Here is a 15,226-nt window from a genome sequence, read left to right as displayed (position 1 = left end):
AAACGCAGGCTGAACTCCAATATATACAGTATTCCTCCAGCCTCCTCCACTACTGTCACTGATTGGAGACAGCTGGGTTAAGTTCAGCCCTAATTTAGCAGCTAGAGTTGCCATTTGCCAAAGCTCACCATTTCCCCCTCCCTCCTCCTTCTCTCCCCTTCCCCCCTCCATCCTTCTCCTTGCCCCCTCCCTGATCTTTTGCAAGTTGATACATTTAGAGACAGGCTGTCTGGGCTTCAGAAGGCTTCAGAATACCTCCAAATCTCTGAGGCAGACCAAGACACTTCGACTTCAGTGGTGACGCGCTTTGTTTTGGACTGACTCAGTGCTGGTTTGATCCACTTCAGATCTCAATGAGGCACCCCCCGAAGCAGCCCAATTCACTTTGGTATTCAGATTTGACACCAAAGCAATGCACAGCCCTACTTCTAGGCACTGAGCATTTTCAAGTTATTATTCATTTGGTTCCTAAATGGAGAGCTGAATTTCAGTTTTTAAATGGGTCTGGCCCAGTTGTGGGCTGAGAACTTGAAACTGTATCACTGCACAAGTTAATGCAGGAGGTTAGGTTTCTGCAGAAGTGATATGGAGTATTCTCTCCCATTTCCTATTCAACTCAAGAGTGAAAGTGAATTGAGAAGAAATGAGTCTATCCTTGATGCAACATGAAAAGAAGTCTAGCCATTCTCATTGTGTGCTTGAGACTTTTGATGAATGAGGAAGCCTCTACATAATAAAATATGAGTGCTTAAAAATGAGATAAATGGCAATTTTATTGCTCTGTGACACCCTAGTGCTTACCAAGACAATCAAACTTGGTCTTAACAGGAGCTGACTTTATTGCTACATGACAATAGTGAACGAAGCCTAAAAAAAGTTAATGGCAAATCTATTCAACTCAATAGCCTCCTCATAATCTCTTGTGATATTTAGCATGTCCAAGGAAGTACTCTTTAATAGAATTTATATCTGAATATTTCAACTGATATTTCTCAAAATCTAACAACTTAGGCTAAACCTATACTTTTCCAGTAACAGGTCCCTGTCACCTCCATGCTATGGACTGATTCACTACATACTATGCACTGAATCCATGTGGTACACTCAGAGCATTGACCACACCGGGCCGGAAGTGGGGGGCAGGAAGGAACAAAGAAGAGCAAAGTGGATTTTGGGAGTAGGGGAAGCTTTGTCCAACATGTTAGTTTCCAGAACATGAACACTCCATTTCTAAACATATGTTCTCTGAGGGCAGTCCTGTTGATTTAGGATTTCAGCCTTATTTTATTTTCCAAGAGTCAACACAAGAGTGTGTTTGTGTGTTTCTGATTAGGATTTACACATTCCTCAACCTCTGTTAGCACTGAACATACATTTAGCACCCAGAACATGCCCAGCAGCACCCTTGTGCCATACATTCCACAATCCTACAACAGAAAATTAGTGTAAGCATTCTCACCTTGTATCTACAGATGTCAGAACGGATTTTGTAAAATCCGTTCTGAGTTGAGCAGATTGTGAAGCATCTTTCATTCTATCATCTGCTCATTGATGGAATCAGAAGTTTTTACCAGAATTTCGTTCTACTTAGGCTAATTTGCATTAACACCAGTGCACTCTTGTGCACATATGCTAATACACATTAGTTAATGTGAATTGGTGCTAATGCACATTAGTGCAACTCCAGCCCCAAAGTGAAAAACTCATCCACAAGTCCACAGAATCCACATGAACTGGCAAAAGCCAGTTCTCTGCAAAATACACAGGTCAGATTCATAGAAATCCAAACCCATTTGAATCCATTATGGATTTCTCTGACATCCATACTCGTAGAACACATCTCATTTCTTTATTTAATTTATTGCTTATTTAAATATTTATACTCTACCTATCCCAACATTTTTAAGGCAACTAGCAGAAGTTCCTAATAAATAACATCAACCTCTCAAAGATTATTCCTTTAAAAAAAAAAAAGTCTAATGAGCCAATCTTAAACCAATAAAGCTATAAAAAGGACACCAGTTTGGCTGGTCCTGATGGAAGTTATAGTCCAAAACTTCTGGAAGGCATCAGGTTGAGGAAGGCTAGTGTAGATAGACCAGAGGAAAGGACACACTGGGTAGATTCCTGAAAACATGAATTGAGGAAGGGAAATTTTAGCTGGCTTGTTGCTTTAGAGATGGAATGGGCAATTGACCAGCCCACTGACCAGAGCAACTTAATAATGCACTTTTTCTGGCCCTCCAATTATCTGGGTCTCCCTTTGGGAGGTGTGGCTATGCCTCATGTGATTTCACCTGTGTATTGTTGGGCCAATCAGTGGGAGGTATAGAATGGCTTTATAAGGTGCTGCCTCCCCCTCTATGGCCTCTTTGGATCCAGTGCAGCAACTCATCCACCCTTCCCTAGTTGCAGTGTGGGAATAGCCAGCCACCTGTTAGGGAGCTGAGTAGGACTTTTGGAGATGATGCCTATATTTCTTCTTCTTCTTCTTCTTCTTCTTCTTCTTCTTCTTCTTCCTCCTCATTTTTTTTTTTTTTTGCCTACACTATAAAAAATATGGGATGTGGTGACATTGAATGTGGCTGATTCAATGAACTATGAACATCTTTGGTCACAACAGGCAGGTAGTGCAGGCAGGGAGGGTATTTAGGAGGGGCTGCCCTACTGAGGCATTTTCATGGAGAAAGGAAAGCTTCTCCAACCTATGTCTCATTGCTGGCTGGATTGAGGGGACTTGGAAGGGGAGGGGAGCAGAACTTGGGCCCTGAAGGCTTCCACCCTCCAAACACTGGGCAATTAGAGCAAGAGCAAGCAGTCAAGTGCCACTTCCCTTGCCTTTATGGCAAGAGGGCAATAAAAGGCACAGGTCAGTTATATCAGGTCACCCACATGATGAGATAGTGGGTGGCTTTCTCTGCCTTCCCCTCAAAATAAGGATACCTACAGGGATAAGAGGTAGGTTAATGATTTTGCTCATTGCAGAACCTTCTTCTATTAAGGGTGCAATCCTAAGGAGATAGTCAACAGCCTCTGAAGTTGGAGGCTGCTGAGGATCCAATGCAGAGAGGCCGGACCATGGAGGCAATCCTCGCTTCCATTCTCCAGCCACCCTGCATTTTCGCTAGAAGGGCGATTTTGCCCATCTAGCCGCAGGGCTTCCGAGCAGGACGGAGGAGGCTGGGGCATGCATAGGAAGCTGCACAATGCAGCTTCCCTGGTCTTCTCTCCTCCCCACCCCCAGGACCACCCCCTTTTCCTCATCTCCATGTTCCATTTCCGAGTGCGGAGATGTAGCCAGAACCATGCTGGCTACAAGGGTGGGGGGGAATGTGGTTTCTGGGCTCCGAGGTTGGAGACCTGTTCCTGACCTCAGATCCCAGAAACCAAACAACTGTATTTCCCCCAGATGCTGTCTGGGGGGGGGGCATAGGATTATTCTCTCCATTAATAAAGATCTGTCCCTTTAACACCAATATTTGTCTCCTGCCTTTGTTCTGGGACATGGTGGCAAAGCCCAACAAATTTTAATCACAGGTGCTAAACAAGGAAGAAAACAAACAAAAATACTTTCCCTGTCAGCTTTATTCACAAGGGAAATGATTTCTGATGTCATCAATGGATGATTTAAAATCAGTCCAAAAAGCAGAACTTCATGAGTATCTCCAGTCCTCTCCACATCTTATGCAGCAATTGTGAATGTCACAGGTACACCAGCAGCAGACACCTAAAGTGTGAATACATGCAGGCATACATCTTTTAAAATGTTTTACAATTAAATTTCCAGAATACATTTAGCATTGTGTTGTACCAACTCATATGCATGGTCTACATGTGTTTTACTTTTACAGAAAACAAAAAGGTCCCTAATTTTCATTAAAACAATGTTTAATTAAACCACTTGTCTGGCTTCTTTAGTCCTTACATAATGAGCCAATTTAGCTCAAACAGCATATTTGTGTACTTTATGTTCCCATTCTTATGTTCTGGATGCTTTTTCTAATTTGGCAGTAATTGCTGCTGTAGTCATCTGAGATAATAATTCTTGATAATTTCTAATTAAAATCTTTGTAAAGGTCAACAGAAATATCACAGGATCTAAAATTAAAAATAAGTTTGCAATTCAATACGATTGCATTTGGGATATTAGAGCAACATTTCTCTACAACTGGCCAGGTCCACTGAGAGTGGCAGAATGTTCCTAGTTCACCCTTACCCTTCTAACATATCAGATTATAAGTGGCAAGTGTGCATCTTTGAACACCCATGTATATGTGATGGGGAGCCCTGGTTTGACTGTGTGGGTCCCCAGTGTTTAAGGAAACATATCTGCCACCTACATTTAATATGTTTGCTGTGGGAAACAGTGGTGTAACACTTAAGACAAACCAAATTGCTGCATGAGATGTGTGGAGTCATGCACATCAATGTATACCCAGCTAGTGCTGTGCCATTTTTTTTTTTTACCATTCTCATTCAATTTGATAGGGGAAAAAATGCTTCCAAAAAGAAATTCAGTGGTGAATAAAATTGCAGAGAAATTTTCATGGGCTGGGGCTGGGTTTCCTGTGCTTACTTTGCTTAGGAGATGGCTGAGGAGTGTGCAAAAGTGGCCTATTTTTCATTACACTATCACCTTTCCAGCAGCCTGTAGACTCCTTGGCTTCCAACACTTCAGTTAAAACCCAGGGGAAGATGTCATGGGGTAATTCCTCCCATGGGCTTTTTCAAATCAGGAAGCACAGGCACCCTGGGAGTCTGCAGAGTAACGGAGAGATGTGTAACAGAAAGAAAACACACACACAGCACCTTTGATCACCTCACAGTAATTTAGGCAAGCTCAGAAACACCACAAACACCCTCTTTCATGGGGAAAGAAAACTTTCAGGAAATTGGAGGACAAATTTTGGCCCAGCACTGGCTCTACCTCTTCCTTTGAACTAGATACAACCCACCTTCCTCACACCTGCATTATGGAGGATGTAAAATGGGGCCAACTTAGCAACACAGTTGATGCTGTTGCCGCTTGCAGTTCGGGATGTGCAAATCCGCAAAACTTGAGCTTACTGAAGTTTTCTGAATTCTATCCCAAAGTTTGTTCCAACTTGATTCCACATCAGCTTGCTAGTTTGTGTTTTTTCTTTTCTCATGAAAAGCTCTGTGTATTTTCATGCATATTTTTTCCAAATGTATCACTTGTGCCCATCTTTGAAATGTATGCATTCTTCTCCCATTGATTAAAGTATATTTGTGCACATTTTTCAAAAGTACACACTTGGGGGGGGGGGGCGGGTGTTGTCCGCAAATCACATTGCAAGCTCAGAAATGTACAGGCTTTGACCATAGATTGTGTCTGAGTCTGTCTTGTCAGGAAGGTGCAAATGGGTAAAACCTGATGGAAAACAAACTGAAACAAATTTCTCATACATCCCTACTTGCAGTACCAGCACAACCCCCTGTCCCCCCAAAAAAACCCTTAGGAAGAAGTTGTGATGGGGACAGTGGGGACAATCCCATTGAGCACTTTCTCTGTGGGCATGGCATCCTCATTGCTCATCCCTGCAGACCTCCACATGTTGGAGAGGTAACTTCTGCAGTGGGAGAGTCTTTTTTCCCCCAGGGTTCTAAATCACATGGTGAGCCTACATGAGTAGGGATGTGCGAACCCACCTCTGCCTGGGTTCTCCAGGTGCCCACTGAAGCACTGTCCCTGCTCACCCCTGCCCTGGACCTGGGTTTGAGGCCCCAGAAGCTCAGCAAGCCACACGCACTCTTCCCAGGCCCATCTGGCGAGTGCCCACCATTTTGCCGCCCTTTTTTCTTTACGAAAAAAGGGAACTTAAAAAATGTGCACATTTAAATATGCACAGTTTCTTTTAGCTCCCTTTTTTTGTAAAAAAAGAAAAAAAGAAAAAGTCAGCAAAATGGCTGGTGCTCACTGGATGGGGCCCAGGTGAGTGTGGGGAGCATCTGGGAGGGTGCCTGTGATGGGGCGCCCCTCCTCTTCCTCCTGCCTGGTCGGCTGTCAAAGACAGCCACCCAGGCAGCAGCAGCAGAAAGCACGGGGCACACCAGCTGTTAGCTGTCTCTTGCTTGCGAGCAGGAGATGGCTAATGGAAGGGGAACCTCTTCCTTCTGCCTGGTCAGCGGTCAAGAACAGCCAACCAGGCAGCCAATTCTGAGCTGTTCCCAGCTGCTTGCTGAGCTCCAGGGCACTTGTCAGCCAGGCCCGTCGGTGCCCTGGAGTTTGGCGAGTGGGGGCCAGGAGGCCGGGCGGGAGGGATTTCACTGGCCTCCCAGACCAAGTCAGGGACTTGCGACATCCCTATACATGAGTAAACCCAGCTGCTTGGAGGAATGTGGAGACAGACGATGAGGATACAGTGGATGAGGCAGAACTTGTGGGCTCATCCCTTCTTCTGATTCTAATGGTGCAGGGGTGAAAGTCTGAGTAGGGCTAATGGTGCAGAGGTGAATGTCTGAATAGGGCTAATGGAGCAGAAGTGGACATCTGAATAAGGCTAATGCATGCACCCAAACTATTGCCATTAAATGTCTTTCTTTATCTATCTGGCAAGAGCTATAAGTCAGCAAAACTATCTTCAAAACCACCCTTTCTTTCCTTTGTCAGTCACACCTTGGATCAAAACAGTATACTGAATACCGATGCAAACATAATGAGCTAATGATGAGCAAAACAGGCAGTATGCAACACATAACAAAGAAAAGTGATGGATTTCATTTTTATTTTTTTACCTCAAACTAGATATTATTAAGCAGGGCATCCATTCGTTATTACTAATGGCAATGGAACATTGAACATACTTGCTTTGATAAGTCTTAACAAACTTAATTTAGCAAGGGATGGAGTGGGGAGGAAGCCTTGCAGAGATTGTGATTTTTTAGTCTATGGTAAAGTCAAAGTACGTGTTAACCTTCCTCGAAATAATAGACAATGGTGACGAAACAAATCTCATATAATAAGATTTTCCTGAATCCTGACAGCTATAGGCAATGCAGTCTGACCCCGGGGATAGCGCGGGCACCCAATCGGGCCTCGGAATCCAGCAGACACCCCCCACACACACGCCACCCGGAGCCATGCCTGCACTCACCCTGGGCCCATCTGGTGATCTCTGTGCCCACCGTTTTGCGAAAAAATGGCAGGCACGGATACGCGCACATTTGCTCTTCCGCCAAATGTCACTGCGAATGGCTGATATATGCAAGGGTACAGGCGTAAATGGGTTAGATGTGCAAGGGCAGGGCCAGGGGCTTGGCAGGCACCTGGAGAACCCGGAGGGCGGGGCGCCCGTAGGAACACCGGAAGCTGCCTTATACTGAATCAGACCATTGGCCCTCCTAGCCCAGTACTGGTGACACTGACCGGCAGCAGCTCTCCAGGGTCTCTCTGAGTCTCTGAGTCTCTGAGTCTCTGAGTCTCTCTCTGAGTCTCTGAGTCTCTGAGTCTCTCCAGGGTCTCTCTGAGTCTCTCTCTCAGACCATTGGTCCACCTAGCCCAGTACTGGTGACACTGACCGGCAGCAGCTCTCCAGGGTCTCTCTGAGTCTCTGAGTCTCTGAGTCTCTCTCTGAGTCTCTGAGTCTCTGAGTCTCTCCAGGGTCTCTCTGAGTCTCTCTCTCAGACCATTGGCCCACCTAGCCCAGTACTGGTGACACTGACCGGCAGCAGCTCTCCAGGGTCTCTCTGAGTCTCTGAGTCTCTGAGTCTCTCTCTGAGTCTCTGAGTCTCTGAGTCTCTCCAGGGTCTCTCTGAGTCTCTCTCTCAGACCATTGGTCCACCTAGCCCAGTACTGGTGACACTGACCGGCAGCAGCTCTCCAGGGTCTCTCTGAGTCTCTGAGTCTCTGAGTCTCTCTCTGAGTCTCTGAGTCTCTCCAGGGTCTCTCTGAGTCTCTCTCTCAGACCATTGGCCCACCTAGCCCAGTACTGGTGACACTGACCGGCAGCAGCTCTCCAGGGTCTCTCTGAGTCTCTGAGTCTCTGAGTCTCTGAGTCTCTCTCTGAGTCTCTGAGTCTCTGAGTCTCTCCAGGGTCTCTCTGAGTCTCTCTCTCAGACCATTGGTCCACCTAGCCCAGTACTGGTGATGCTGACCGGCAGCAGCTCTCCAGGGTCTCTCTGAGTCTCTGAGTCTCTGAGTCTCTCTCTGAGTCTCTGAGTCTCTCCAGGGTCTCTCTGAGTCTCTCTCTCAGACCATTGGCCCACCTAGCCCAGTACTGGTGACACTGACCGGCAGCAGCTCTCCAGGGTCTCTCTGAGTCTCTGAGTCTCTGAGTCTCTGAGTCTCTCTCTGAGTCTCTGAGTCTCTGAGTCTCTCCAGGGTCTCTCTGAGTCTCTCTCTCAGACCATTGGTCCACCTAGCCCAGTACTGGTGACACTGACCGGCAGCAGCTCTCCAGGGTTTCAGGCAGGATGCTTTCCTGGGGATCAAACGTCTGTGTCCCAAGCATGTGCTCTATCACACCGAACTATGGCGCTTCCTTATCCACCTCTACCTTATCCTGAGCATGTTTGCTCAGATGTAACCCTCACTGGAACTTGGGCCATTGAGAGGAGCTTCACTGCTAACTCTCAATTTAATGAGTTACCCCCTATCTGTGTGCACAAAATTACACCCTTAAGACTGCAATCCTAAACGAATGGCTCTCATTAGACATAGTGCTCCGAATTGGAGCCCTCCACCCACCCAAAGCTCTGCTGGCAAGAGCCAAGCACAGTGGGTGGAGCAACAGAGGCATTTTCTCCTCCTATTCCACCTGAAGAAGCATTTTCAGCTAGACAGGCTGTGCAGCCCATCTAGCTGTTGCATCTAGTTTTGGTTTCATCACAGAACTGAGATTCGAGCACTACACAAGGAGTCTTCCCTTTCCTGATTTTCCACTACATAACCTCTAGGTGGCACTGTGGTATAGTGGAATAGTGCAAATACAAAAATGGAAACAGCATTTTATTTCACTTTCACAACTAATACTGCATTTTCCCTGCAGTAAAAACAACAACAACAACAACAACAATAACAAAAACCCTTTCCAGAAGTGCTGTTTAAAAACAGAAGTGAAGCTGGAGGGTCATGATGTCATCTAAAGAACTTGTAAACAACCATGAGTAGGGAATGATGAGTGCATGATAAATGCCTTGTGTAGATAAGCTTTATGTTTTGAAGAAATTATCATTATCATCACTATCACTATCATTATCATTATTAACAACCCAGAGAGGTTCAGCTATGGGGCAGTATAGAAACATAATACATGAATGAAGAAGAAAAGCCACTGCCACTTAACCTGGCAAGCCCTAGTCCCACCAAATTTTCTTCTTTTTCTTGGCCTTCAGATTTTGTAAGGCACAGATCCATGCTTCACTTTTGCTGCCCAGTACCCAATTTCCTGTAAAAAAGCGGAGTGGGAAACCTAGGGGTGGACGAAAGTCCCTTACCTGTCGTCGAAGGACGTTCGAAGTGGGGGGGAGGCGCTTCGCTGGTCCCCCCGCGAAGTTCAGGCCGGGGGGGAGGCTTCCTGCCTCGCCCCGGCCGAAATTCAGGCCGGGGGGAGGCTTCCCGCCTCGCCCCAGCCGAAATTCAGGCCGGGGAGGAGGCTTCCCGCCTCGCCCGGCCGCAAACGCGAAAGTTAAAAAAAAACAAAAACGCCCCGATAGGCTATGTGACGATTCACGTAGCGTATCACGGCTAGATCTGCAAAGTCAGCCATGATAGGCTACGTCAATCATCACGTAGCCTATCACGGGTGACTTAAAAAAAAAAAAAGCGCGTACGCTAATGGTGGCCCCCATAGGGAGCCGCCATTCGCATTCCTTATTTAGTCGCTGTAGTCTACATAAATGTTTACGTAGACTACGGCGAAAATAAGGGCAACGCAAATAGCATTGCCCTTATTTTCACCGTAGTCTACGTAAATCTTTACGTAGACTACAGCGACCAAATAAGGAACAGGAATGGCGGCTCCCTATGGGGGCCGCCATTATCCGTACGCGCTTTTTTTTTTTTTAAAGTCACCCGTGATAGGCTACGTGACGATTGACGTAGCCTATCATGGCTGACTTTGCAAATCTAGCCGTGATAGGCTACATGAATCGTCACGTAGCCTATCAGGGGGCTTTTTTTTCTTTTTCTTTTATTGCAATGGCGACAGCCGGTCCAAAGACCGCCTGCCGCTCCCGCCCCGCTCGAACACCCGCCGAACCGCCGGCCAGACCCGCCGCCGGGAGGGACATTCGGCGAAGGTAAGTCCCGTCCCGAGGGGGGGTGCGGGGTGCGGGGGGGGGTTCGGAGGATTTCTCCCCGAAACTTGTTCGGGGGGCCGAACACGTTGGCGCTCGGCCCCCCAAAGTTTCGGGGAGAAATTCTCTGCCATCCCTAGGGAAACCTTTGGCTCAGACTTAGTGTGTACTATTGGTCCTCACCATTGTCACATCAGCTCAACAGCTAGGTAATCTAAATAGCCCATGAAGAAGAACTATCCAACTGTGTGCAATCTTTCCAAAGTCCATTTTGGCCCAATAAAGTCACCAAAATACTGGGCAGAAAACTGCACCTCCGCTAGCAATTGTCTTTGCCTCATTAAGGAAGTTACCCCAACACTTTTGGAATGGAGGACCTAAAAATGCTGCAACAGATCCAGTGATATCTACCTTTAGAGTGTGATGCTAGTTTGTGCTTAGTTTGTGCTGCTTTTTGCCCCGATCAACGTTGTCTTATATTTTGATTGTATTATATTTGTGGTATATTAGGGTTCCCATGGTTTTTGTTTGTTTGTTTATGTTACTGTTTACTTATGTATGTTTGTTTACTTATGGGTGGTTTTGTGTGTGTGTGTGGGGGGGGTTGCCCTAGTATCTTAGGATGAAGAGGGTGGGAGGTTAAAATATCTTTAATAAATGAATAAAACACTTTCCACAGATACAGTACTTAATCTTAGATTCTTGGATTAATGTCTAGATCTCTAATCCTAGATTAATGACAAGCTGATTATACAGACTCCAGCATTGCTTATCTTTCTGTGATCATACTTGGTGATGTACTATTTACTAAATAATGGGCAGCAACAGGAAAGACAAAACATTTCTGTCAAAACTAGGGATGTATGAAACACCTACCTGGCTCCACGCTGGGCAATGTGTGTGTGTGGGGGGAGGCGCTCCGTCCTTCCCCCCGGAATCCTGCCCAGCCGGCTCCACTTCACGGCCAAGCTACAGAGCCGCCGGCTGGCTCCGGCCGCCCACAGCCAGACATCCAACCGCTGGGCAGCCCTACAGGGACGCAAATGGCGGCTGTCGTTAGGGATGTATGAAAGTCACTTACCTTTTCGAAGGGTGACATTTGTGGGGGGGGGAGGCGCTCCATCCCTCCCCCTGAAATTCTGGCTGGGGGGAGGCGCTCCGTCCCTCCCCCCCGAATCCTGGCCGGCCGGCTACACTCCACAGGGATTCTGCGGAGCCGCCGGCCGGCTCCACCAATGGCCGGACATCCGGCCACTGGCTAGCAGGGATGGAAATGGTGGCGGCCATAGCCGCCACCGTTTGCGTCCCTGCAGTCAGCCGTGATAGGCTACGTAAATGTTTACGTAGCCTATCATGGCTGATTTAAAAGGAAAAAAAACACGTGCGTACGCAAATGGTGGCGCCCATGGGCACCGCCATTTGAGTTCCTTATTTTGGCATGTCTTAGTCTACGTAAACATTTATGTAGACTAAGACGGTGAAAATAAGGGGAACACAAATAGCGTAGCGTCTACGCTATTTGCGTTCCCCTTATTTTCGCCGTCATAGTCTACGTAAATGTTTACGTAGACTAAGACGTGCCAAAATAAGGAACGCAAATGGCGGCACCCATGGGTGCCGCCATTTGCGTACGCACATTTTTTTTCTTCTTTTAAATCAGCTGTGATAGGCTACGTAAACATTTACGTAGTCTATCACGGTGTTTTTTTAAAATCTAGCTGTGATAGGCTACATAAATCTTTACGTAGCCTATCACGTTTTTTTGTTTTTTTGTTTTTTTAACTGGAAATGGCGGCGGCAGCAGCCGGTCAGAAGACCAGCCGCCACAGCTGCCGCCGCATTGCCACCGCACCGCCGCCAGAGCTGCCGCCGCCAGGAAGATCCACCCAAGGTAAGTCCTGTCCCGGGGGGGCGGGGGGGCAGACCGTTCCACCACTGATTTCGGGGGGCCGAATGCAGTGGCATTCGGCCTCCCCAAGATCTGTGGTGAAATTCTCTGACATCCCTAGCTGTCGTAGCCGCCGCCATTTGCCTCCCTGTATTGAGCCGTGATAGGCTACGTAAATATTTACGTAGCCTATCATGGCAGGGGGGAAAAAACCCAGTGTATGCAAATGGTGGTAGCCACTGCCATTTGCGTACACTGGGTTTTTTTTCCCCCTGCCATGATAGGCTATGTAAATACTTACATAGCCTGTCATGGCAGGGGGGAAAAACCCCAGCGTACGTAAAAGGCAGTAGCCGCCATTTGTGTATGCTGGGTTTCCCCCCCCCCTGCCATGATAGGCTACGTAAATACTATGCAAATGGCATCCCTGCATTAGCCATGATAGGCTACATAAGTATTTACGTAGCCTATCACAGCTTGAAGAGGAGGAAGCGAATGGCGGCCGCAGGACGGCTGCCATTCGCAAAGCAGCATGGATGGGGGCAGGTAAGCGCTCCATTTCGCATACCTTTTGTGGGGGGGGCAGGAGCTTCGTTCTGCCATGGATTTCGTGAGGCCAAATGCACTGGCATTCAGCCTCACTGAGATCCGTCGCGGAATTCTCTGACATCCCTAGTTAAAAAGTAAAACCCAGATAAGATACTGGCAGAAACCTGTTATATCAACAAACCCAATCTACAGAAGTGCAATACCAATGAACTAAGTCTGTATTTTCCTTTTTTCCCCTTGGTCAATAGTAGCACCACATAAACCCTACTGGATGAAAATAATAATTGGAAATGACCCAGTCAATATTCATGTGATTGTATTTGGCTCAAAGAGAAAGTTCTCTGGATCATTGTAATCAACTGGGCTTTCTTTTACAAATGCTGTGGTTAGCTATCGTATATGACTAAATAAATCACACTATGCAACCAGAGAAAGCCTAAATCAAGATGGTAAGTTGTTGCTTTTAATTCACTGGGCTATCTTACCTCTCTATCTATAGCTTTGAGGAATGGGTCATCGGAGATTATATCTGTAATTAATACAACTATTCTTGCCCTGACCTACTTTTCTGCTGAGACTGAATCAGCCCTTCCTGAAGCTTTTCCTGGGAGACTCAAATACATAAGCCCTCCAAATCTCTGCTAAAACCAGTATATTTCTCAGCTGCAAGATTTATGATTTTTCTCAATGCAAAAGCCCCCAGTGCTTCAGCTCCTCACCTGTAATGATTTAATCATTTCCATTATACTGAAGGATCTTTCTTTAACTTGCTTCGGGGTTCTGCATTCATTCTCTCAGGTGATATTTCTTACAGCATTAGAGATATTAATTATGAAATAGCATGTGAACTGCTCAGTATGCCAATAAGTAGTTCCATGGAGAGGGCGGAGAAGAGGGCAGCACCCTGTGTATTGCCTTTAGGGATGTCAGAGAAATCCACTGTGGATTCAAATGAGGCCAGACTCTTTGGAATCCGGCCTCAGGAATCCGCAGCGGATCGGGACCACTTACCTCTGCTCCAGGAGGACTGGAGGCGGAACGGCACTCGGCTGCTTCTTGCCAGCCAGAGCCATTTTCCTCCTCCCTGTCCCTGCCGATCGCCATGTCTTTTCTTAAAAAAAACAAAAAAACTGGCGATCAGCAGGATGTGCCCATAGACTTAGACAGAAATCATGAATGTCCATAGGCTTATATGCAAGGTTCACGGCTCTATTTTGCATATAAGTCTATGGGCACATCCTGCCGATCGCCATTTTTTTTTTTTTAAGAAAAGACATGGCGATCGGCAGGGACAGGGAGGAGGAAAATGGCTCTGGCTGGCAAGAAGCAGCCGAGTGCGGTTCCGCTTCCAGTCCTCCTGGAGCAGAGGTAAGTGGTCCCGATCTGCTGTGGATTCCTGAAGCCAGATTCCAAAGAGTCCGGCCTCATTTGAATCCACAGTGGATTTCTCTGACATCCCTATTAGTAACACCTGGGTCCCTGTGCAGGTACAGGGGCCTGGATCAAGCCTATATATGGCAGACAGAGTGAGTGGTCAACCAGGACACCTTGCATGCTGTCTCTGAATATATTGTCTGGATGGGTAGAGAATTAAGATCAGGGTGAGGGTTGGGGTAGGGTAGGTAAAATCTGGGTCCCTCTGCAAATACATGGGCCTCATACTTGGAGCCAGAACGAGGGATCAACAAGGACACCCTGCGTGCTGTTTTCGTGTGACCTGTCTGGATGGGGAACTGCTTAAGCTTGCAGTGAAGGTTAGGGTTAAAGTTCAGGTTAGGGTTAGGATCTGGATGCCTGTGCAGGTACAGGGGTCAGGATCGAGTATATACTTGGCAGAAAGAGTATGTGGTGAACAAGGACACCCTCTGTGCTGACGATGAGTAAGCTGTCTGGATGGGGAGAGCTCTATTCTAGGGATGAAATTTAGGGTTTGGGTTTGGATTTGGAAAACCTAGGTCCTTGTGCAAGTCCATGGGCCTTGATCAAGCCTATATTTGGCAGTCTAAACTCCTCCTTTGCCCACAGTTCTGAACTCACATATGACATTTGCACATGTACACACAACATACACAGTCAACAACGCAGTATAATAATTCAAAAACATTTTTCACTACATGAAAAGCAAAATACTAGTATCTCTTCAATGGTAGAGAACTCAGATACACACACAAGCTTTCTCTTTTACAGCATACAGCAGACAGAAAGTAGAAAGTGCTCTCTCACGCTCACACTCACACACATGAAAAGGACACAGACTCCCTGCCTTACTCAGACACAACAGCCAAAAAGGACATGAAATAAGACCTGAGGAAGAACATGAACTCCTGCCATTTCTGCTAGCCATTTTTGGGCCTTGATATGCTACTGCCCAGTCACAGGTGCACCAGCTTTCTGGATTTCACAATTATTTTCTATGGGTGGTAAATTACTATTCCATGAGGATATAGTAAAAAGAAGAGGGTGTGGGGGCTCAAAGTGAATGAGGAAGTCCCTTCTGCATACAAATCATCACTCTGTACTAATCTCTATGGC

General features: G+C 46.7%; 1 long non-coding RNA gene across 1 annotated transcript; it reads right to left on the bottom strand.

Moving 5' to 3' along the window:
- Nucleotides 1–1,855: 1,855 nt before the first annotated feature.
- Nucleotides 1,856–13,836, bottom strand: LOC146353749 (uncharacterized). The gene is made up of 3 exons (XR_014787403.1): nucleotides 13,706–13,836; nucleotides 11,134–11,286; nucleotides 1,856–3,727 (listed from the first exon to the last, which is right to left on the bottom strand). It is a non-coding gene; the product is annotated as an uncharacterized LOC146353749 (long non-coding RNA).
- Between the last annotated feature and the right edge of the window lie 1,390 nt (nucleotides 13,837–15,226).

Source organism: Heloderma suspectum, chromosome 2, assembly GCF_057233095.1.
Source record: "Heloderma suspectum isolate Gila_16-S chromosome 2, 16-S_ref, whole genome shotgun sequence".
NCBI lineage: Eukaryota > Metazoa > Chordata > Lepidosauria > Squamata > Helodermatidae > Heloderma > Heloderma suspectum.
Note: the sequence above shows the minus strand (reverse complement) of the source record. Positions and strands in the feature narration are given on the sequence as shown.